This window comes from Phascolarctos cinereus, unplaced genomic scaffold (assembly GCF_003287225.1).
Source record: "Phascolarctos cinereus isolate Bilbo 61053 unplaced genomic scaffold, phaCin_HiC Scaffold_1;HRSCAF=81, whole genome shotgun sequence".
In the NCBI taxonomy this organism is placed as follows: domain Eukaryota; kingdom Metazoa; phylum Chordata; class Mammalia; order Diprotodontia; family Phascolarctidae; genus Phascolarctos; species Phascolarctos cinereus.
The window spans coordinates 56,767,844-56,793,537 of NW_027555514.1; the positions used below are offsets into that span (position 1 = coordinate 56,767,844).

General features: G+C 36.9%; 1 protein-coding gene and 1 pseudogene across 1 annotated transcript in view; one reads left to right on the top strand and one right to left on the bottom strand.

The window, feature by feature from the left end:
- MALRD1 (MAM and LDL receptor class A domain containing 1) overlaps positions 1-25,694 on the top strand; it is an 844,925-nt gene that overhangs the window by 296,696 nt on the left and 522,535 nt on the right.
- Positions 14,252-15,122, bottom strand: LOC110194527 (L-lactate dehydrogenase A chain pseudogene; annotated as a pseudogene).

Sequence of the window (25,694 nt, forward strand, 5' to 3'; positions counted from 1 at the left end):
ACATTTGTAACTGTATATTATCCTCTTACCACCTCAAAAAACCCCAGTATATTTCAAACTATATTAGTCATGAAAGAAGACTGATTGAGTTTTTCATGATGGCATGGTTTTGAGTCATGTCCTAAATTTAGTCCTCTCTTCTGGATGGACTTCAGCTTGTCAGTGTCATTCTTACCATGTGGCATCCAGAACTGAGCCAACACAAAATTGCTTTTGCAGTTTGATGGAGTAGAAGACACTGATTCTGTATTTTTTGCTTCAGTTGATGTAGTTCTCTATCACATTAGCTTTTTGGCTACTGTGTTTTACCATCATATAAGTAGAACACTTACTACCACCTTCAGATCTTTTCCATATGAACTCATATTTGATCCATCCCATATTGGTACATATGAATTTTAGAACCAAATTGTAGGCCTTTACTTTTATTTCAATTATATTTTAATTTTTGGAGTAGATAATTCTTGAAATTAGTTTGCGTGAACCCATGTCCATTAGTTCATGTTAAAGAAAGCATTTCAAATACTTGCTATAGTGCAGAGAAGTAGAACATTGGCAGAAGTACAAAGTTATATATCATGTATTTTGTGATGAATTTCATTTTTTAACTAAATTTATTTCTGTGAACAAATGTCTATTTTCTCTTCTTTCTACCTCCTGCTGTTGAAAAAGAAAAAAACCCTTGTAATAAATATGTATAACCAAGAAAAATCTGATTGCGTCATTATGTCCAAAAAAAAGTTTCAACCTGCAGATTGAGTCCATTACTTCCCTGTCATGAGATGGGTAGTGTGCTTCATCATGAGTCCTGAGAAATTGTCATTGGTTGTTGCATTGATTACAGGACATTTCTTTTCTTATTATACCAATAAAATCCTGGGTCCAGGTCTTATCACTATTCTAAACTTTCCCAGAAAATTGTGGCTATCTATGTTGATGTCTGCAAAAAGGAAAAAGCTATTTATATTATGATACGAAGTTGGATGTACAAACGTTGCAATTGAATGATGAGCCCAGAATTAAATAGTATGAAGAGAGCAGATTGAATTATGTTTGCAAAATAAAGCATTTTTTGAAAGACCTTAAGTTCTCCCCCGAAACAAAAGTTCATCTCTTTATCCTGGTGATTCTTTTGCAATAACACATGACAGAGAGTAATGGAATGTCCAGAGAATTAAGGTTGTTGGTGACGCAGTCACATGGACACCGTGAGTAATCTGCATCACTCCATCACAGAAGAACTGCATCGGGCAAGTGGTGTAAGCACCAGCATGGGAGAGTTGTATGCTTAGGACAGGAGGTGGACTAGTCATGTACGGAGAGAAAGGGAACAACAAGTCATCTGTTTCGTTGATATCAAAATTTTTTTCAGAGATCTAGAGACAGACTCCATCACACTGTGTAGATATTGTGGGGAGGCCATGGATGAGGGTCCCATGGATGGGTTACAGTCTCTATCATACAAGGGAGTGCCTGCATTGTTGAAAAAAAATACTGCTTTTAAGTTTGTTTTACTGATAGTGTTGGATCTTGGTAATTGTAATTAACAAGGCTTTGATAATGATCTGTTTCCTGTGTTAAAGTCTCTGTTTATACAGTGAGGATTTGTTAACTATCAGTCCATGAAAGACAGTGAGCACCAGATCATATCATCCTTGGTATTTGCTAGGCAATAAGTTTTTGCAGTCTGCAATAGGTTACACATTTTCTTCTATTTTCTTGTATAATCTGAATTGACTGCTAAAATTCAAGTAAGGACTACATCCTTAAGGATCATCCTTCTTTAATTTCTGGTGTCAAGGACCTCGTTCTGGGTTTGATCTCATTTTTGACTCTTTGCTGTTTCATGAGGGGGCATTGTGATAGAGAGGGGAAATGTTGAGATTCAGAGTGAAGGAATCTTGGTTTGAATCCTGACTCTACCACCCACTGCCATTTGATGGTAATGATTTCACCTCTCTGGGACTCCATTTCCTTATCTGTTAAATGGTATGTCATGATAAAAATCTGTGGTAAAAAGGAACTGAGGGGTAAAAGTATGAGCAGGATCAATTTGTTGGCAAGACTAACAATTGCCCCTAAAAGAAAGTCAAGGGATCCTCAGTAGACAAAGGTACATTTGATAGATCAGCTTTCTATACAGTTGGTTAGGTAAGGTCTAGTGATGCAGACTAAACTCAGATTGTAATTGGTCTATAAAAACGTGAAGAGGGAACTAACATTTTGCTTATTCATACTTACTTATGAGAGGGTATCTCCAGAATTCATGGCAATGGGGAAAACACACCTCTCGAAAGTTTCATGATGGGCAAATGTTTTATGACCCAGCTGACAAATCCCTCCGTGGTCAGCAAAAGCTCACAGCTTACAAACTCTACCATTGAGGCTTTTACAATTAATTCCAAATCTGATCCATATGTACTAATATATAATAATTAGATGCAATTCTTAATTAATAAATTATATGAAATAAAATGGGGTATCAGTTGTCAGTTTCACAGAAGGTGTTGTATAGTATGGATTTTGTGGTTTCTGTGAGTTCTATATCACTTTTATGATCCTCTGGTTTTAGGACACATCTTGAAAAACAAATTATGGTTATAGTCAACAGATTCTAGCATGTAAATCTCTTATTATCAACCTTTACTATTGTTTGATGAAAGGATGCCTATTTTCCCTGAAAAATATTTCTATAGGTTTCTTTACCTTGGTTTTTTTTAAAAAATATATATGTTCTACAAATCCCTCTTATTTTTCATCTTCCTTTTTGGTTGTCCTTGAGGACATTTTGAGGTCTATGTTTGTAATATAAATTTTATCATCTGTCAATCTATGAAAGATAGTGACTTTCTGATGTAGAAATCTAGTCATGCTTTTCCAATAATTTGGTTTGTTGTTTGTTTTTTTTCCCTTCATCTTACAGTGTTGTGTTACACTGTTCCTACTGTATCATATACATTTACCACAGAATCTGGGCTCCTTAGGGAGCAATTTTCTTGTGACAGTGACCTGATCCTTAATTGCCATCCTAAACTCCTCCATTTCCACAAAAAAATCAGCATGATTCAGATATTTGGTTGATATTTTCTTGTTGACACATTGTTGATGGAGTTCACAGGACTATTATCCGTGGAGGGGATATTATTATTATCATTATTAATATGACATTTCTGGTCATTTTGTCATCTGTCAAAAAGGAACATTCTATCCCTAACTTTCCTATTTGAAACAAATCTTTAAAAGCCTTATTGTGTAGTCCATAATATTTTTTCCTCAAATCTCTGAGTTTTGTCCTTTCTGATATTCTTTATACAAGTGTGCTTTTATTCTGTTTTCATTCTGGGTTATGCCATCATCCTTCCATATTTGGTGCTTTTAAAATGCCTGTTTAAAATCTAAGCTTTTCTGACTTCCCTGAGTAGATATTTTATTTTCTCCAGACAACCTACCACTTTTTTCTATATTACAAGTGATTTTTGCTGCATTGTTAGAATTTTGCATTTCAGACATTCCCCCCACCCATAGGTTTATATCTTCTTGACACAATTCAATTCAACAAACATTAATTAAGCACTTACTAGGCATCAAATGCTTTGTCGGTCACTGGGGACTCAAAGACAAAGATAAAACTGCCCCCTCATTGAAGAAGATTGTATTCTATTGATTTTGTTACTGAGCTTGATGGGAGAGAGGAGACTTTGAGGGAAGACATTCCTCACACCTTAGGCCAGGGCTTAAACTTTTTTCACTCACAAGTCCATTTCACAATTCAGCAATGTTGGCTTTGCCTGGCCTGAGGCCACACACAGAGAAAAGTGCGCATGCTTTGTGTTCAGAACCAAGGCTGTAGTAAAGTTGCTTGATGTACCACAGGAAAGCACTGCCAGAAACACCTCAGATTCATTATTCTCTTGATTTTTAATTAATTTTTGGTCATTGTGCATTCAGAAACCTTTTACTATTGGCAATTTTTTCACATATGAGGTTGCAACCCACAGTTTAAGAAGCACTGCTCTATACCACTTATTCTCCACTGTGTTTGCATTCCAAATCTGTGTGTGAGAAGGGTGAGACAAAGTAACTGGGATCTTCTGGTCTTTGATGAAGTTAGCACTTATGAAGCAGAACCCAAAACAACAAAGATACAATTCTGCTGAAAAGAAGAATGACTGTTGATGGGAACTATCAAGCACATGGATCATTACAATACATAGCTATCAAAAATGACTCCTACCTTATAAAATAGAATGTTTAGTGATAATGATAAAAAAAATATATATATATATATATATAAAATATAATTATTCCTGGGAAGAGAATTGCAATGGATTAATAGCAAAGCCTGTCTGGACACAAGGCTAAAAAGAGAGCAAAAATGATTTATGGTCATGTTTCCAACTCCAAGGCATTGAGGAGCCTCCTAGGATTCTTAGAGCTCTTTCTGCAGACCTTATTGAAGCCTTCCTCACTATTTCCAGTCAAATCAGGTCATTTGCCCTCTAGATTATTGTTAAGATCAAATAAGACAATAATTGTAAAGTGCTTAAGTCATTACCTGGCACATAGTAAGTGTTATAAAAAAAATTAGCTGTTATTATTATTACATTTATTTGAAGATGTTGGTGTTGTTAGATCTTTTTTTTTTCAGATTGACCATTGGTTGTTTCCACTTTTTCTGTAATATATTTTCCTAATAAACCAAATTATCTTTTCCCTGAAATATTATTTTTTTTAAAAAACATATTATTTCTGAAATACTTCATTCTGGCCCCATTCTGTTCCCAAAATTTCTTTTTTTCTAACTTGGCCATTCACTATATATAGCATTATACTAACTCAGAGTTTAATATGACTATCATTGACATAGTAATGATGTGGCACTGTCTTTTCATTGTTTCAAAATAAGTTATAGAAATAATAAGATATTCAGAAACAGGATCCCCAAGTCTGGAATGAATTAGACCAAAGGGGATGGGAAAGCACATTTGTCAGTTCAAGGTTGCACAAAAAGAGAATAAAGTAAAATATGCATAGAAGACAAAGACATTTCTCTGCACAGCTGCTGCTGTAATACATTCACTTTAGTAGGGATAGACTTTGAATTAGGGCATTGAAGTAAATTTCATTTATTGTGCTTAATCTTTGGGTGGAGTGTTCTGACTTTTGCATTTTAAATTAGTATTTCTTTGAAATATGATAGCCTTTGATTTGATTGAATCTCTGGAAGCAAGAACTTCAGTGGTTTATATAATGCTCAGGTATATCTAAGTAGTAAGATTGGGTATCATGTGATGATCATCCACTTTACAAATCTGTGCTCCAAAACATTATTCAAACACTTCTAAAAGCAGATAGTACTTGGAACCCTAGTGAAAGCCCTGTGTCCTGAGGCCTATTCTCAGGGGCCTAGATTCTCAGGACAATTGTTCTGTTGACTGTGACCTTTTCCTGGAAGAAGATGGTCCTGTCTCAACTTCCTCAACTGAAAAATGCTGAGGTTGAACTGACTGTTTTCTAGGATTCTTTTTAGCTTTAAAATTCTCTGATTTTATGAATCTAAGATCCTAACATAAGCTTATGCTAGGTAGTTTTTTGGAATAATGAAAAGAACAGTGAATTTAGAGTCAGAACATGCGAATTTGAATGCTGGTTTCATGCTCCTTACTACTTGCTTAAACTTGGATAACTTCATTCACTTCCTTGAGCCTCAGTTTCACTATCTGTAAAGTTAGGATGTTGGCCTAACTAATCTCTTAGTTTTTCTAGTTCTGGATCCTGTTGTTGTATTTAAAAGGTGGGGAAAAGCTCTTCCTGTCCAGGATGAGGGTAGATTTTTCTTTTTAGTTTGAAGCATATGGAAAGATAAAAGGATTAGTAGCTGAAATTTAGCAATGTAAAAAAAAAGAGTCGTGTTGTCTTTTTGGCTTGAACAATGCACGTATCTTTATCTTTGCATATTTAATGCACGTAGGCACTCCTGAAATATATGTTGATTAAGTGATACCCTAAGCAGGCGATTTGAGATGACTACGAAAATTTTCCAGTGATACTGTGGAATTTTCTCTTAAAATAAAGTGTCTTCTTTGCATTAAAAAAAATTAATTCAGTACAAATTTAAGTGTCTCCTATATGCCAGGCAGAGAGCTAGGTGCTGGGGGCTGAAAGATGAAAATTTGAGTTTCTGCCCTGAAGGAATCTATATGCTATAAGGGGATGTTGCCATGTACACAGATAAATATAATACAGTGTGGAGAGTGATAAGGGAAAAGGGAAAGATGAAAACAATTTCCAAAGAAAATTTAAGATTGGGGAAGGCACTTTTAGATTTAGGGACCAGAAAGGGCTCCATCAAGGAGGGAAAAGCTGAGCCAAGCCTAAAGAGAAATAAAGGATTCTGAAAGGCTGAGATGAAAAATGAATGCATTTCAAGCATGTAAGGTAAGCTGCACACACACACACACACACACACACACACACACACACACACAGAGGTGGGGTTCAGAGAAGAGCTACGAGGTTAGTTTGGCTAGAATTTAGAGTGTGAAAGAGTACAGTGATATTATGGCAGGAAAGATATTGCCCACTCCCAGAGTTGGAAGTTATGACAGTGGCCATTAAGTCCAATGTAAGAATCCCATCATCAACATATCTGCAACCAGTGCTCATCCAGCATCTGTGGAGGAGACCAGGACCTCCTGAGGGCACCCACCCATTCCCCTCTAAGATACATGTAAGTCCTAGGATGTTTTTCTTTAAATGTAGCTTCCATCTATAGTATCTGCTGAACCTTTTCTTGCCCATTGGGGTGAAGGAGAAGAAGTCTGATTCCTGTTCAGTGTAGCAGCCTTTCAAACACTTGGAAGCAATGAGTATATCCTCCCTTCATCTTTCCTTCTCTAAATAAAACATTTCCTATTATTTTAGTCAGTCATCAGGAACCATAATCTACCTAAAGGTCCTTCTCCATCCCACTCACCATCCTCTGAGCACTCTCCAGTTGGCCAGCATCCTTCCTAAACTGTAGCACTCAGAACTGAATGCAACACTTTAGATATGGTCTGAAGAAGGCGATGTACTTTGATACTATAGCTTGCCTAATGCAGCCTAAGATTTGTATAAACTTTTTTGATTCCTATGTCACACTCATATGGAGTTTACAAGCCACCAAAATCCCTAGATCTTTTTCAGAACTGCACCATCCTGCTTCTCATACTTCTGAACCAAGTGTAGGACCTTACATTTATTTCTATGAAATATTATCTTATTATATTTGGCTCATAAGTATAGACTGTCAATATCTTTTTTTTTTTTTTGCTTTTTGGTGAGGCAATCAGGGTTAAGTGACTTGCCCAGGGTCACACAGCTAGCAAGTGTCAAACATCTGGAGGCTGGATTTGAACTCAGGTTCTCCTGACTCCAAGGCTGGAGCTCTATCCACTGCACCACCTGGCTGCCCCTAGACTGTCAATATCTTTCACGTGCCAATTCTGTCATCTACTTTTGTTGTGTCTGTCACCTCTGTATCATTTGCATATTTGATAAGCGTGACACCTATGCTCTCATCCAAGTCACTGGTAAAAAAAAATAATTAGCACAAGATCAAGGATAGCTTTCTGGGACAATTTTGCTAGAACTCATGAATGACTACTGTTGGGGTTGGGTCATTCAAACAGTCCCATACCCACTGGCCTGTGTTATTGACTAGTATGCATCTCTGTTTTCTTCAGTAGGGTATCATATGGGACTTTTTGTGGCAATCAAGTAGTGTAGTGGATAGAATACCAGATTTGGAGCATGGAGGACCTTAGTTCAAATCCTGTCTGAAATATTTACTAGCTGTGTGACCAACATCAGCTTCAACGTTCACATCTGTAAATTGGGGATAATAACAGCATCTAATTTACAGGATTGTTGCAAGGGTCAAAAAAGACGAATGTGTAAAGCACTTTACAAACTTTAACGTGCTGTATAGATACTAGCTCTCATTTGTATTGATGTAAGTAATATCCTAAATCTAACCAAAGATCTCACACCTAACAAAGTACCCACAGCACAATAGGATGCCCAGTACCCTGTGCGCATCTGATTGGAGCGCTGGAAGGTGGAGCGAATAACTTGTCCCCGACTTTTCCATCTCAGGAAGTTTCCCATAGCTGCTAACTCGTCATTTCTCCTTAGCTGTTCTTCTTTGGCTTTCAGCATGTTCGTAGTCCTGTTAAACCTTATTGCCAGAAAACTCATCATCTTACAAGACTGTATCATCAGCCGTGGTACTCACGCCTCATCAGTACCTTTTGTCTCCTCTTGCCTTTCTGACTGCAGGACACCATAGCAGAGCGAAGAGCTCCTCCCAAAGCTTCCGTGTAAAGAGGGCTCCCAGATTAACCGACTTTTCATTTCTCACCATCTGCTTTCCTTGGCTTGCATGCCCTCATGCCCTCGGGGCCGGGCACCTTCTCTTCTCTTCCCACCTCCCTACCCCCTTTCAGCTTTCTTTTTGTGTGTTCTCTCCCCCCATTAGATTTTTGTCGCTGATGTTGTTGAGGCAGCTGGGGTTAAGTGACTTGCTAGGGTCACACGGCTATTAAATGTCAAGTGTTTCAGGCTGGATTTGAATTTAGGTCCCCCTGACTCCAGGCACTCTATACAGCTGCCCCCCTCACCTAGATTTTAAGGTCCCTGAGGGCATGAACTATCTTTCTTTTTCTTATTTGTATTCTCAGTACTTAGTGCCTGGCGTATAGTTGGCGCTTATTTATTTATCGACTGCCTATAGGAATAGGAAGAAATGGTAAAACTGGTACCTCTGGCAGGTAGTTTAGACAGCTGTGTGATATGTGAATTGAAGATGGGAAGAGAATGGAAGCGGACTTCAAGGCATATTAGGAAGTCCTTGCAATAGTTGAGGAAAGAGTGGAGTGATTTACTTAAACCCCAAATAAACTTCATCATGAAAAACATAGGTTCTTTTTAATATAGTCAGAAACTTGTATTTTTTGGGTCTCTTAAAAATGGAATCCAAGTGAATTCAGTAGTTTGAGGAAAGACATATGAAGCTTACTGTACCATTCTATATTTATCATGTACACATTTATATGAATATATGTATAAATACATGAATCTGTATTTTTGTATAAATATATCTTAGCACTTTTCCTCTGCCTTTTAGTGGTCTGTAAGGCCCATGAAGGCAAGGGACTTCCTTTATATAAACTTTGTACTCCCCTAGCATCTAGCCTACTGTAATTACTTAATAGATTAAAAAAAAAAACTGAAATAGCTGTTCTAGCAAGGTTTTGCCAATGAATGAAATTTTCTGAGCCAATGACGAGGCCTTCATATTAAACAGGTATAAAATTTCCAATCTTAACTCTCATGACATAAGATTTAGAAGTGAAATTTGCCTCCTGTACCCTCCTTCTCCCAGACTTCCATCTCTCTCCTCCCTGAAATCCACTCCTGTTTTAAATTGGTCACCTGAAAATAGCAGTGCTTTGCCTTGTAATGTGAAATGACAGCCAGATGAGCGGTGTTTGGCCCCTCAAACTCAAGTGCTATTTATTGCCTTTTGAAAAGTACAAAAATAAGATGACTGTATTATTAGATACCTGTGCTCTGACAAGCTGTGGATTGTCCTTTTCCAAGCTTGTACAAAGGGGCAATTTTAGGCTTGAAATTTTAGTGCTACTCTCAGTTCCAACGTCTTTGTCAGTTTCTCATAGGCTGAAATTGAATTGAAAGGATAACTTTATAACTATTCCTGTCTCTTCAACTGCTCATAATTTTTCAAAGAATTATCCTTTGGGGCTAAAATGTCTAATTTTCAATTCTGAAGAAGACAAATAAAAATTAAGCCTATCCCTCTTTTTTGGCTGCTAATAATCCCCCATACTAAGATAACTTAATGATACATGGATCAAACTTTTATGCATGTTTTTATAAACCTCAAACATGAAAAGTATTTCTTTTCAGGGCACTGAGATCTTATTTCATGTAATAAACTCGCTTAGAATTGTTAGTCTTGGTAAAGTTTCATAATTCCTCAAGTAATTAAAACTTCATACTAGGATTCATTTGTGGAAGATATGAAGTCCAATGGCCTCCTGTAATATTAGCCACTAATATTACAGCTCTCATTTATTTTTGGTTTTTCACATTTGCCAAGTACTTCAGATAGATTTTCCCAGTTGGTCTTTGTGCCCTGGGTCACCCATCTAGTTGATAGTAGAGCTGATATTACTTCCTAATCAGGATTGCTGAGTAGAGACACCTAGCTGTTAATGACTTAAGTTAGAAACTTCATGTTATAATATTGATATATTTCTTTATAAATAAATATTTCCATCTAGCATTAATGAATTCCTAATGGGCCCAGAAAGGCTGAAGGATCACATTCATGTTTTCTTCCTAAGGGGACCTTCTCCTCAGGACCTAGACATACAGTGTATTCTGGGTTTTAATAAGTTATTTTGGAGTTAGTTATAACTAATAAAAATTTAATTCTGAGGCCATAGAACAAAGGACCAGATCTTTGACTTGTTGGTCAGGCTACTAGGGTAAGCTATATGCATGATGAGAGATTTGACTCTACTTCCCCTTTCTTTACTATCATTTTTACTGTGACATTCTATACTCCAATTCTATAGGATTTACTTTAATTTGAATAATTTTCTCTTAGATTATACCTTTTCAACTTATTTGTTAATTTTTTTTCCTTTGGACTTTTGGCTCATATAATTATTTGCAAAAATAAATGAGAGAGGTGCTTATACTGTGAAAATGGTCAAGTTGCCATTCCCAGACAAGTTCAATCCAATCCGGTTCAGTAACCATTAATTAATCATTAAGTAAATAAAATAAATTTAATTAATTAAACATTAATTAATCACTGTACTAGCCACAGAGTACACAAAGATGTACAAAGGTACTGTTCCTCACTTCAGGGAGTTTACCACCTTGTTGTGGGGTAGGTGGGAAGGATTAGAGTTTGACAAGTATGCAAATAACTGTAACACAAATTCAATAAATGTGACTGACTGCTGTTTATGGACAGATAAGCCCCAAACTTCCTGTCATAACCGTGTCTTGAAGACCGCTGGCCTTGCTTCTAACCCTGGATCTCCAGCCTCTGTCCATGAAAATAATCCATATGGACCATCTGTCTGCCACTACACCCTAAGGATCATAGGACATTTCCATCTGAATTGCAGCTGAAAACTCCTATGTATATGGTTTCCATGTGTTAGAATATGACTTCCATGAGATCAGTGGCTTTCTTTTTCTATTTGTAACCAGCACTTAGCATAGAGCTTGGCTTATAGCAAGCACAAACAAATAGTAAGCACTTAACAAATGCCCTTCCTCTGTCTCTCCCTTCCTTCCTTCCTTCTTTGTTTTCTTCCTTCCTTCCTTCCTTCCCTCCTTCCCTCTTTCTTTCCTCCTTTCCTTCCTTCCTCCCTTCCTCCCTTCCTCCCTCCTCTCCTCCCTTCCTCCCTCCCTCCCTTCCTTCCTTCCCTCTCCCCTCCCATCCCCTCCCCTCCCTCTCATTTCATTCTGTTAATACATGAGTGAAAAGGCATTTCTTAAGAGCTTACTACACGCCAAGCACTACAGTAAGTGCTGTTCATTCTAGAACAAGTGAAGGTCCTCCTTGTCCTCAAAGGGCTTACATTTTGATGGAAGGAAATCACACACAGAGAGGAGGAGTGGCCAGGGAAGGTGTATATTGCTTTGGAAAACTATATCGTTGTTGACTAGAACTATAGGGGAGTAGAATGCCACACCTTTTCTAGTGGCAATGTTTATTTATTGTTCCAAAAGTGAGAAGAGCTGGGAAAGGAAGTGGGAAGTTATGATATAAGCTGAGTAGGAAGATGGTGAATGAGTCAGGACGTCAAGTGAAATGTGGTTGGAGCCTGATATACCAAGGGGTGTGTAGGACAATCACCAATTGGGGTTATAGGGTGGTAGTTCTGGAGCTGAAATGATTAAGTCAGATTGGCACAGCAGGTCTAAGACAGAATGCGTCATTTCTAGCTGGCCTGATGCAGAGCTGGGGTCTGAGCTCTGACCTCACACCTCCCAATCTAATGCTCATTCTTTTAGACCAAAGTAGGTTCTGAATAGGGAATAAAGCTCCCTGTCCTGGCATCCACAGAATAAACAACATTGTATTTTAAAAGAGCCAAGTGTGCAGCCTTCCACAAAGATATCCAGGCCAAAAAGAGAAGTCTTATCAATGGCTTTCACACTGCACGGAGAATGTCTGTCTATTCATGACAGTGAGCAGGATAACAAATGAATTGGACCCTTCATGAGCCAATGGATTTAATAGTGGAGGATGCCTAAGCAGTTCATGAATCCTGACAAAGGAGCTTCCTCATCTGTAAAATGATGGGGTTAGACTTAATGATCTTTAGGGTTCCTTCCAGCTCTAGAGCTGTGGTCCTGTGATTGAAGCTATAAATATGTTCATCCTTTTGAGCTTGTACTTTAGGCAGCTCTTCAGGCAGCCACCAGAGCAGGATGACCATTCCCAGAAGGGATTCAGTCATAAAAGCCCAAACCAAGAGATGATTGTATTTACTACAGGATGAATTGAGAGAGCCCGTGTTCTCTGCAGGGTAATGGCAACCAGGACCATCCAATTAGAGCTGCAAGGGGCCTTAGGGATTATTGAGTCCAATTTCCTCGTTTTATAGATTGGGTGTCTGAGGCCTAAGAAACTGAAGAGATTTGCCCAGGGTCCCACAGTTGGCAAGTGTCAGGCAGCATTTGAACAAATGGCTCCCTGGTAATGTAGCTACATTTCTTGTAGGATGATAGAGTAAATCTAGAATTGATATGCCAGACTTTTACCATCTTTCTTCAAGATATTTTATAACATGTGATAAGATCTTATTGTAATGTGAATGAATGAATGAAGCAACTACTCAGTGCAAAGCCCTGGGGATATGAAGAAAAATGTGCTCCTACATGACACTGTGACTGGCTCTGAATCTGCATTGTGGAGCCACTTATCATGTCATACTGAATAATAAATAAATCTGTTCCTAAAATGTCAGCTAATTCCCTGAAAGCTGTATCTGCTATACTACCTCCCTTACTGCCAGTGACTAGCTCTTTAAAGTGCTAAAGGTTACAAAGGCCAAGAAACAGTTTAAGAAAGCTGTCCTGCTGGCAAACGGAGACAGAAATTCTAAAAGGCAGAAATGAGCAGAGAAAACATTCCAGGCATGGAGAACCTGAGGTAGGATATAGGATGTCATAAATGTGAGAATGTTCAATAAACCACATTTCACTGGTTGGTGGAATGTGCCCAGGAGAACAACATCGGTTGGACATCAGTAATTCCGAAGAGATAGGTTGGAGTCAGAGTCTCTACCCTTCCCAAATGGGCTGGCCTTTTCTTTGCATTTACTTCTCCATGTATGCTTTGTTTTGCCCATCCTTTTTCCAGGAGAATGCAAGTTCCACGATAGTAGCAAATATTTCTTTTTTTTCTTTGGAATAGATTTAACCCAGTTTTTGATGTACAATTTGTGGTTAACAAATGCTTTTTGGATTTTTAAAATCAGTTATTTGTTGTTTATTAAGTATTTAGGGTTAGTATGACACTTGAGGAATTGGTTACATGGTTGTACATATATAGAACTTTTTACATAATATGGAAATTTACAACTATTGACATATGACATATGTCATATGTTTCCATATATAGGGTGTGTGTGTGTGTGTGTGTGTGTGTGTGTGTGTGTGTGTGTGTGTGTGTGTAAACAAAATCAGGTCCTCTGGAAAGGTGATACATGGGGTCATGCTGTAGAGCCCTAATGGAGGGAAGCACAAAGGTAGTCAATGCATCAATAAAGCTACTGCTGTATGGTATTTTACGTCCAGGAATGTTGTCTTCTGGACCTACGGAAACCTGTAGCACCTACATACAAGGCAGGTAGCTATATACCTTGGGGCACTGGCTCTGCTTGACACCAGCTACCAAGACTGTACAAATCATATCCAGCAGCATGTGCAAACAAGAGGGTTTAAAAAATAGCAGTCACACTGTACTAGTCCCCATTTCTAACTTTAGGGAGAGACTAGAGTTTGTTCACAGATTTTACATTTACATTTCTGGTGTTTAATTACTAATCAGAGGAAGGATTTGACCTATTAGAAAAGCACATTATACATAACCATTTACCCTTAACCGCTGTCATGTTCTCTTGATAGTAAAATGGCAGCACATTAAAAGGCTTTAAAATTGCAGCTCCTTCTGGATTCCCCAGAGTAGCTGTGCTCTTCTTTAAATGACCCTTCTCCTCCAGATTCATGTTTACCTTCACCACATCTGACATGCCATTCATCCCCAAGACACATGGGACACTAAGGAAGACATCTTCATTAATGTCGTGTAGGCCCTTAATCATGGTGGAAATTGGATGCACTCTTGTAAGATTCTTCATAATGCTTCCTACCAGATCTTCCACAGACAAGCCAATGGCCCAGGAAGTATAGCCTTTCAGCTTGATCACCTCCTAAGCACTGTCAACCACCTGTTTATGAACATCTTTCCAATTCTCTGAATTGGCATCAGTTCCCAAAGCAGGATTAAGATTCTTCAGAGAGACACTAGCAACATTCACACCATTCCACACAGGAACATTGAGTCTCCACGTTCCCCAAGGATCCATCCATGACAACTTGAAGAGTGGACACCCAGTCTCTCCACCATTAGGTAATGGAAACCAACAGTATCCAGATTGTATCCACTTCCAATAACACGGTTCTTAGGAAAGCCACTTAGCTTCCAGGACACAAATGTCAAAATACACACTGGATTGGAAACAATAAGCAGCTTGCAATTAGGGCTGTATTTGACATATTGGCAATGATGAATTTAAAGATGTTCACATTGCACTGGATCAAATTAAGGTGACTTTCTCCCTGTTGACGGGTCCCAGCCATAACAACAACCAACTTTGAGTTTGCAGTCACACTGTAGTCTTTGCCAGAAACAATCTTTGGTGTTTTGAGGAAAAGGCTGCCATGTTGGAGATCCATCTTCTCTCCCTTTTGTTTGTCTTCTATTACTCTACTAGGGCAAGTTCATCAGCCAAATCCTTCATTAAGATACTGCCGGCACATGCCATGCCAACTGCACCAACCTCAACAACGGTGATCTTGTTATGGGGAACCTGGTCTTCTTTTAGGACATTCACAATCAGCTGATCCTTGGCACATTGCCATTTTGGGGGAGATCAAGGCTGCTGGTCAGGCTGCAAAAGTTCTGAGTTAGATGTGAGGCTGATGCTCTCAGACTCACGCCAAAATGCTTTTTGAATTGACCAAGACATCATTGTCAAGAACACATGCCTTAAACATGTGATGTGGCAAGTCTGGCTCAAAATCCACAGGAATGGACATTGTGGCTCCCCTGTCAGGATCATGCATAATTGTTAATTAGCAAGGAGTACCCACCTAGTCTATAGGCTTATGTTTGAAATACTTCTTGCTATCTAAATATGGGTAGAATAGCAAAGTCATTCTAATATTTTGAAAAGAACAACCTGTCAATTGCTAGCCGTCTCATCATGTTTATGTAATTACAGCTCATTTACTGTATCTGAGGCTAGAATGGCAGCTCATTGTTGATGGTGACCTATCTAAAAATCTTTGCCTTCGTGTTAGATTGTAGTGCCACTTATCATTTCATACTGAATAATAAACTAACCTATTCCTGAAATGTTAGCTTTATTCCCTGGAAGCAACTTGAAATGGCACTGTTATATGTCAGAAGTTTGAGAACCAGGACGAGTGTCATGTTTGAGCCTATCCTCGGTGCTTTGCACATAGTAAGTGTTTTATTCATTTATTCATATTACAATAAGATCTTGTCCCATGTTATAAAATATTTTGAAGAAAGATGGCGGAGATGATATAATGCTATTCGAGATTTATTTTTACCATACTGAAAGAAATATAGCTGCATTACCATATTCACTAACCAAATGATAGTAGGATCTACCATTGAATTCATGACTCAATTTTGTGATGCGGTATCATTTTTCCCCCTTTGGCTGGAATTGCTTATTTCTTCTGTGTGAAAACTTCCTCAATAAAGGTAGTTGAATGGCAACTCATATTTATCTTAGAGCAGTCAGTGAGCATTTTTTAGATTCCCATGGTATGTTAGCACTGAGTTTGCTGCTAAGGGTACAGAGTCAAAGCAAAATAGCTTCTGGGAACTTATATTCTTAATGAGGGAGACAACATATACACATATAAGTATATGAAATATATGAAACAAAATAAATATAATTTTTTAAAGGAGTAGGGGAGATAATATTATGGTTTTAGAGAGCTGTCTAGTGGAAGTGAGAGTTAGTGAGTATTCTGGGGGCTGTTTCCAGTTCTTTTTGTTTCTAAGGCCTCTGTTCTGTTCACTGCCATTTATCATCCACTGTGTCTCTCATGGGTTAGGAATGATTTTTAAAAATTATTATGGTAGATATTTCTGCCCCATTTGAGGAGAGTATAAGTTTGCAAGATGACAACATAGAAAAAGAGATCTTTTGCTGTAGCCAAAAGAATTATGGCATTTTGCTGGACAAATTTATAGTTGGATGAATCCTGGATTTCTTTGCATAATTGTGTTGTGTTACCTGGAATCCTGGGACATAGTAATAACTGACGTTGACGAAGCACTTTAAAGTTTGCATAGGAATATACATACATACATACACATATATGTGTGTATACACACATATAAACATGCATATACATACATGTGTGCATATGTAAGTGTGTGTATATAAAATCTCATTTTAGCCTCACAATAAACTGTAAGGTAGATCATGTAATGTTAGCCTCATTTTGTAGATGGAGAAACTGAGCCCCAGAGAAGTTAAATATCTTGTCCATAGTTACTCAGATAATAATTGCATGAGACAGGATTTGAACCCAACTCTTTCTGACTGCAAATCCAGATGTCTATCCACCGTTACATCACCTGTCTACATTGAATACTTATTATATGATTATGTATATAGTCAATTGCCTTTTTTCCCCTATGGCCCTTCATCTGCTGTCATGGTAAGAGTTTAATTTCTCTCATTAATGTCCATTTACAATTTTTTTTTCAAAAAGGTATTTCATTTTACACATATATTTATTTGCATCACAGATATATTCTTTTAATTTGATATTTAATTTTTTGTATAAATAGTATGAAAGACTCAGTGGCGGCTAGTAGATAGCCTTGGAGCCAAGAAGACCTGAATTTAAGTCCTACTTCCAAACCACACTGGCTGTTTGACCTTGTGCTAGTCTCTTAACTTCTCAGTGCTCTGAGAGGGGTCAAACTCACAGATTATGGGTCTTCTAGAACCAAAGTAAAATACAATTGGGAAATGCTTAACAAAATAAATAAAAATACAATGTAACATAATAATATTAAATTTATGGTTTTCTAACCACAACTATATGCTATAGATAGGCATCCATTTCCAGTTGTGTTTATAGCATTGTTTTAGGCAACTCTCTAAGACTGTAAGTTGAAGAGGAAATACCAACTTGCATTGGTAGACAGAGTTTCCTTATTGGGGTGTTTACCTACAAAATCATAGATCCAGTTTCTGTCCCTCTATAAGCAGTATTGATGCATTTTGGTATTTTCTTGTTTTAGTATATTATATTATCATTATTATTATAATGTTATAATTTAAAATTTTGTTTGAAAACCCTATGGAAAGGTTATATTATATATGTATATGTGTATACACATGCACATACACATACATACATACATATGTATATTTCAGTTTATTCAAGTAACCACAAAAAATTCGGATTTTTAATATGTAACTTAATATTTTGAAGAATTGGAATGTTTAGGGTAATAAGGTTTAGGGACATCTTAATTTTTAGAATTATTACTTTTAACATATCATCTTTGTTATTTGCCAGTTTTCATCCATACATATATGGTTTTATGTATCTATATCTACCTTTAAAATGTTTGTGTATACACATAGATATTAAATATATATGTACACACACATAAACACACGAACATATATACACATCATTTAAGATATTCTTCCAAATTCTAGAAGGCTCCAAGTAACTGTTTTCCAGCATTTTTTTTTAGGGTATCAGAAGTCTTATTCTGTAAATAGTTCATTAAGCTAAGACAAACTAAATTAACCAGACAGGACAATTTCAGAACTGTTCTGCTATAATTCTGACTCTTCCGCTTGAGTTCTATTCATCTTCGCTGTTCTGGATTTTTGCAGTGTCGTACAATATTTGATTGCCTGCGTTGTGGATTTTCAGGTATTTTTGTTTCTCTTGCTTTTTTTTTCCTCTACTAGTCTCTGAGATATTTCATTCCTTTACACTTCCATCAGTTCTCAAACATTTGTTATTGACTTTTAGCCTTGAATTTATGGGGAACATCACGTAGTCATAGATTTGAACTTGGAAGGGACATTAGAGGTCACTTGATTTAACTCTTAAATTACAGATGAGGATATCCAGTTCAGAAAGTTAAATGACTTATCCAGAATCTCTGCCCCTTGCCTCTACCTTAAGATCCAATATTCCTTACAGTGCACTAAGGTTAAAACTAATGGTATAAGAAAGAACAAGATAGCCATTGTTTGTCTGCAGACATGGCTACTTCAAGTGCGTCTGCTGTAATATTGGGGATTTTATGAAGCCAGTGTATATGGAAAGAGTAAACAAGATGACTTCTTTGGAAAATCATGTTATAGAGCTGTGTAGTATCATGTTTAGGTCTTTGATAAAATCTCTTAAATGTATATTGTTGCATAATAATTTTGTAAGAAGCAACTATAGCAAAAAAGGCAAGCCAGATGGTGAAATGGATAGAGATCCAGGCCTGAAGTGAGTAAGACCTGAGTTCAAATTCATTCTCAGACACTTACTAGCTGTGTGACCCTGGGCAAGTCATTTTACCCTGTATGTCTCAGTTTCCTCACCTGTAAAAATGAGCTGGAGAAGGAAATGACAAACCACTCCAGTATCTTTGCCAACAAAACCCCACACGGGGTCACAAAGAGTTGGACATGATCGAAATGACTGAACAGCAACAACTATAGCAAAAATAAAAATTGGAGCAACAGAACTTGCTGCCAGCTAGAGTAACAGCTAACACTCCTCTCAGCTGAATAAAAAGATTCTCTTTTTCATCCTATTAACCTATCATTAAGAGTGTTGGCTGACAAATTAGCTCCTTCCACTTCCTGTCCGTAGCATAGGTTGGCATTACGCAAGAGCACAATTGTCCACTAAAGGTCAATGATCCCGAAAGCTGATGCCCATTCAAGAGATGCATTATCCATCAGTTTCAGTTATTCTGAGTCAGTTGCAATGAGCAAACCATCTAGCTTTTTCATCCAAGAGAGTGAAGAAATTAACAATTATTTGGCATTCCCAGCCATGAAAAGAAGGACATTGAGACATAACTTTATAGGAATCTTAATGAGATATTTTTACAGAGAATATTAAATTTCTCAAGTAAAGGGATGGAATGTTACCTATATTCTCTTAAACTGTAATTTAAGGTCATTGAAATGCAACTTGGTAATGAGAATGACATCAAGAAACTGGAGAAAAAATTAATTTTCCCTATCTCTTTTTTGGAATGTTTGACCTTCCTTCTAATTCCTTGATCATTTCCTATCCTCTATCCCTCATACTCTGCCCATGTACTCCTCCCTCTAATGTTGTCTGAGGCTGCTTTCTTCTTCCTGAATCGAAGGCATTTCTTTCAGACATTCTTGCCACCTTTTTCAGTAGCCAGTTTTTTTTCCAACCTTGACCAAATACTACTAAGTATCTCCTATAAATGGTTATTAAATGCTAGAACCTATGTGGTAGTCCATTCTCATTCTAAGCAAGATGCTGCTGGGTTTTATTTGGTGAATGTGTGTTTATACACACACACATATATGAACACACACACACACATATATATATAACATATATTTATGTGTACATGTATGTATGTATGTTTATGCAGATATTTGGACCAGACTCACGATTCCATGGCTTTGGGGAACTCACATAGGGGAAATTCTCCCTATTACTTCAGATCTGCACCTCCTCTGCAATTCATAATCCAAAGAGAATTTCATAAGTATTGAGAGGGACAATGCTTTATCCAGGGTCTTATGTATAAGAAGCAGGACTTGAACTCAGATCTTTCTTGACTATTAGGCCAGCCTTCAATCCTCTACACCATGGTATTTCTCTATATAAATTTATTTTACAATAATTTACTTGCCATCTGAATCCTCAATTGTGTTGCAAAATAGAATTGGGAAAAAATCAAAAGCGTTACCAATAACAGGGTATAAAGGTTGTAGTTCCATTGCTGAAAAGGTCAACTTAATAGGAACTTTAAAACTCAATAATCAGATGTTTTAGAAATGAGGTATCCTGTTTTCCTTTTTCATGAGATTTTTATAACTGAGAACAAGATATGGACAATTACTATTACATATTATTCTAGAAAAATGAGATGTTCCACAAAAGATTTAAAATTATTCTTTAATTCTGGCAGTGACTGTCCACTCAGTGACATAATTGTTGCACGTGTATTAAGTATGAGTGGAATGAATGAAATTTCTGATTTTTGCTGCATATGTCATTTTACAGGCTGTAAGTGGTACGGGGCTGAGAACCTCACTGGGACTTGATAAGGCAATCAATCTATTAGTCAATCAAAGAGCATTGTTAAGAATCTCCTACTATCAAGGTACTGTACTAAGTTCTGAGGTTACAAAGAAAGGCAAAAATAGTTCTTGCCCTCAAAGAATTCACAATTTAATGAGGAGACAGCATGCAAACAACTATGTACTTACAATATGTATTCAGTATTAGTGGGAGATAATCTCAGAGTGAAGGCTCTAATAATTAAGGTGAGCATGTGAAAGACCTCTTGAAGAAGGTAGAATTTGAACTGATTTGTAAGGGATGCCAGGGAATCTTGGAGGCAGAAGTGGGGAGGGGTAGCATTCCAATCTTGTGGGAAAAATATTGAAAATCAAAGACTTGGGGAGATGGAGTGTTAGATAGACTATCTGGATTATGGAGAATGTAGGGGAACAAAGTGTAAGATGACCCAGTAGGGCCCAATTATGAAAGGCTTAAAAGCCAAAAGGAAGAATTTTTATTTTATTCTAAAGGCAATATGGATCAACTGGAATTTATTGAATAGGGTGGGTGATATTAGACCTGATTTAGGAAGATCAGTTTGGCAGCTGCATGGATGATGAATTACAGTAGAAAGAGACTTGAAAGCAGGAAATTCAACCAAAGTAAAAGCCAAGGCATTAGGTGATGAGACCCTGCACCAGATCCTATTAATCGATGAAACTCAGAGTCTGAATTAGTCCTTCATTGCCTTTCTCTTTATTATTTGACAAAGTAGTAATGAAACCATTTTCCCTCTCTCACACATGAGTTTTTAAGAATGATTCTGGAAGTTAAGAGAACTATATAAAGGCAGGCTAGAACTATATAAAATTCTTTTTAATGTGCCATTGATACTGTCCTCTGTGTTTTAGTAAGGTTGGGTTATGTCATGGGTTATATATGGGTGAACTGTCTCTGTTATTGTTACTGTCTCTGTTAATATCCTTTAAATCAGTATACAGTAATCAAGATGGGAACAAATATATGTAGAGAGATAGACTGGTATTTCTATGAGTCTGTTAATGGGAAAAATTTGTTCTACACAAAGTCAGAAATATGTTCCTTCTTACTTGATTATGGAGGCACAGGTAGAGCAAAGTATGTCCAGGGATCTACCCATAGATCATTTTGATAGAAAAAGGTTTTTCTAAAGGAATCCAGTTTAAAATTTATTCAATTAAAATAAAAATCTTTTTTAATCACCTACGGTGCACATGATACTATGCTAGGCATTGGGAATTCAAGAATACAAACAAAACAGTCCCTGCCCTTCAGGAACTTATCTTTTAACTGGGAAAATTGGCATTTTTAAGTATCAATTAGAAAATATTTTATAAGGCCAAAATTAAATCTCATATCTAATATATGGCCACTTGATTACTGTCTTCCAGATTTCTAAAAATACATATTTTTTAAAAAAGAATGAATTTGGGCACTAGACTAGACTATGATTTCATTGCTATGGGAAGTCTTAGAAGAGGAAAATCTCTCCATTAATGAAAGGGAACAACTTCTCTGCAATTTATACCACCATGCCTCCAAAAACATGGAGTTAGTCTATCTGATTTTACTTCAGGTGAAAATTTACCCTTCTGCATGAGGAAAAATAATACAAAGTCATTGTGAAAATGTCTTGAGGTTTTGTCTGTGGGGAAATTAGTTTTAAAATTAAAATTTTGATCACATTCCCTACAAAGTAAAAAAAAAAGACTCTCTGCCAGTATTTGCTTTTAATTCTCTTTTTGGCTGAAAAGTTTTCTGATAAAACATACATATATTATGTGTGTTGAGGACCAAAGCACCATCTGACAAAACCCTTTTATACTGTACTCATACAGTATAATTTCTAGAAGGTGTGATGTATGGCAGGGGAAAATCTTTGCTTTTGGTTGTAGAAAATATTATCATGTTTAAGAAGAAATAAATATTCTAAAATATATGATATTGAGCACCTGTCAGTGTATCCTATAAGGAGACAAAAAATGAATAGTCCAAAAATACTCCATAAACATGAAAGAAAGCCATTCTATCTTTTGTTTAAGAAAATGTGCTATTATAAATGAGACCACATTCTTCCACACTTTAGACCCATTCATTTTTATACAGTTCTCACAGTAGATAATATATTTGTACTCTGAAAATTTCAAAAAATCATCTATTTCATGTCATTCTCCAGCTTATTGCAAACATTGCCTAATAAGAAATTTCAGTGGTGTTGTTGGATATTCATGGTATGGGCTTTGCAGTAAGGCATATATCAGAGTAATTAGTCATCTGAGGTTATAAGCCATTAAAAAGACTTAGTTTATACCTAAAATTTTTACGTATTTGGAGTGCTTATCATCCTTTCCATCAGAGAATAGAGATGCAAAAAACAGAACTATAGCAATATTGATAAGTGACATTGTAGGACAACATAAAGGTCAAGGGATGACAAGTAATGGCCATCTTTTTCCAAACATATGAAGCATTAAAACAGTGATATAGCACACTGGCTACAAAATCCAAAGAATGATGCCGAATGAATCTTGTCTTGCAAATATTGTTGTAAGAAAGAGAAGAACAAAGGCTGACTTATCTCTTCAACCAAAGAGCTTGTAAATCTGAGAGGCTACTTTATGTACCTGACCAGAGAAGGCTCCGCTAGCCCTGCTGGAGGCCACCGCTATTGTCAAAGGTAATGGATGTGACATCATTTTGCAAACAACAGAAAACTGTATAATATAAGTTATTACTGGAGAATGGCTGAATGAAACTTGATGCTATCTTGGGTTATGCCTTGTTTTTGCTCCTCCCTAGAACAGGGTTCTAATTGATCCAAAATACATGGTTGGTCAGATTTGGTACAGATAATTAAGTTACTGCTGGTAATAATGATGGGGATGGACGCTTAGTAGTGCTTGAATGCAAAGCAAGGTACAGTTAGGTGGTGTGCTTGATAAAGTGCTGGGACTGAAGTCAGGAAGACTTTATCTTTCTGAGTTCAAATCTGTCCTCAGACACTTGCTAGCTGTGTGACCCTGACTGAATGGGTAACTTCACCCAGTTTGCCTCAGTTTCCTCATCTGTAAAATATGCTGGAGAAGTAAATGGCAATGCATGTCAGTATCTTCACCAGGAAAACCCCAAATGGGATCATAAAGAGTCAGATACAACTGAACAAAAAACAAAAACAACTGAATGCAAAGCACCGGGCAGACATTTTCTAATCCCAGCCTTTTGACACTTCCAACATGTCAGCACTACAAACTGTTTTCCTTCAAACAACTCTGTGAGTTAGATTGTATGAGTATACTTATTCTCATTTTATGGACAAAGACACTGAGGCTCTCTGAGGCCCGATAGTCACTCAGTGAATTGCGTGTTTGTGAGAGGTCTGGAATTTAGGCCTCTTCATTCCAAATTCAATAATTGGCCCATTTCACTATACTTTTATTGGACAGATTTCAAATTTGAAAGTAGAAATACTTATATAGCTATTAAAACATTTTGTTTTTCTAAGCAGCCAAGGATAAATAGACACAGTTAGATTCATCGACATCTCATGCCATTCCCGATACTTTAATTTATGAAACCATTGAAGATGTCTGAATATAACAGTGGAGTTACTCCTTGAGTTGCCACATCAGCATGCTTGTAGGATCAGGATTTATACTGATGCATTTGTATTTTCATAGGCGTTTGCTGAATTTTTCCCAGTTTCTCAATTCCCTGTGTATATATCATCACCTAAGGAATGAAAAAAAAAATCCTTTTTCAAAAAGACATTTTGAATGGTTCGTCTTCTAGGCAAAATGATTATAGAAGACAGAAGATGCAAAAGGCAAATATAAGAAGGTTATCCTCTTACCTTTGAGGTCTGCAGAGATAGAGAAAGAAGGCTTGTGCATGGAGACCATGGGAGTGTGTCTAAGTACACATATAGATAGGTATGAACTGAATTGTATCATATTTTAGCACCTGGTTCTGAAATCATATAACATGTCCTTAAACCAGCTTTTAAAGATTAATTCCATTTGAGGAAATGGAAAAGCCCTGTACATTGCTTGAAATGGGGGAGTCAGAGATTCCAGAAAACTGACACCAAATCAGCGGAGACCCTGGGGTACTGAGAGACTGTTGCTACTGGGGGAGGACTAATTATTCTTGCTAACTAGACACTGATTAGTGGTTTCTATGCCACTGAAGTTGTGCAAATGTTTTGGATGCTCTCTAACTTCTGGTTTCCTGGGGCAAAGCCTTGGTTACTCTGCCCTGATTATGGCTCTAAGTCATTTTGATAAGTCTTGTATTCTCTCCCCTGATTATGATACCAGGTCATATTCCAGAGGACCATGTACAGATATGAAGCATTTGGATTTTTTAATTGTTTTCTATGATACAGACCAAAATAATTTTAATTAGTTACAATAGCAGCAAAGAAGCTTTTATATAAACATGGTCCTCAAACCTCATCAGGTACAGTGGAGATAGTCTTTATATGCCAAGCCATAAAAATGTTTTGTTTTACAGGCATATGCCTCATTTTATGGATTTTGTTCAAGTACCTTTTCTAAATGTGTATTTGTCTTTTATTCTTTTTAACTTAAAGTCAATTCATTTCTCCATGCTGGGCCTCAATTTCCTTATCTGTAAAACATGAGGTTTGTAATGTATCATATTCTAAAGTTCAACAATTCTGAATCCATATTTGAAAGCCTTACCTCCTTATTCCAGATAAATTGTAATCTATTCGACACCAATAACTATAGCTTCTATTTCTTTTGTATCTTATATGAACTGACAAATGATACCTTTGGTAATCTGATATGATTTCTTGGTACATCATTCAATACTGTGCCACTAGTAGTTTTCAAGAACACTCTTGAATGAATTGGTACATCCCTTTTGATGGACTAGTGACCAAACTTCAACGGAGACTAAGCCATGCAAAATCCTTACATAGAACATGTGATCTGACCAGGGCAAACAACACC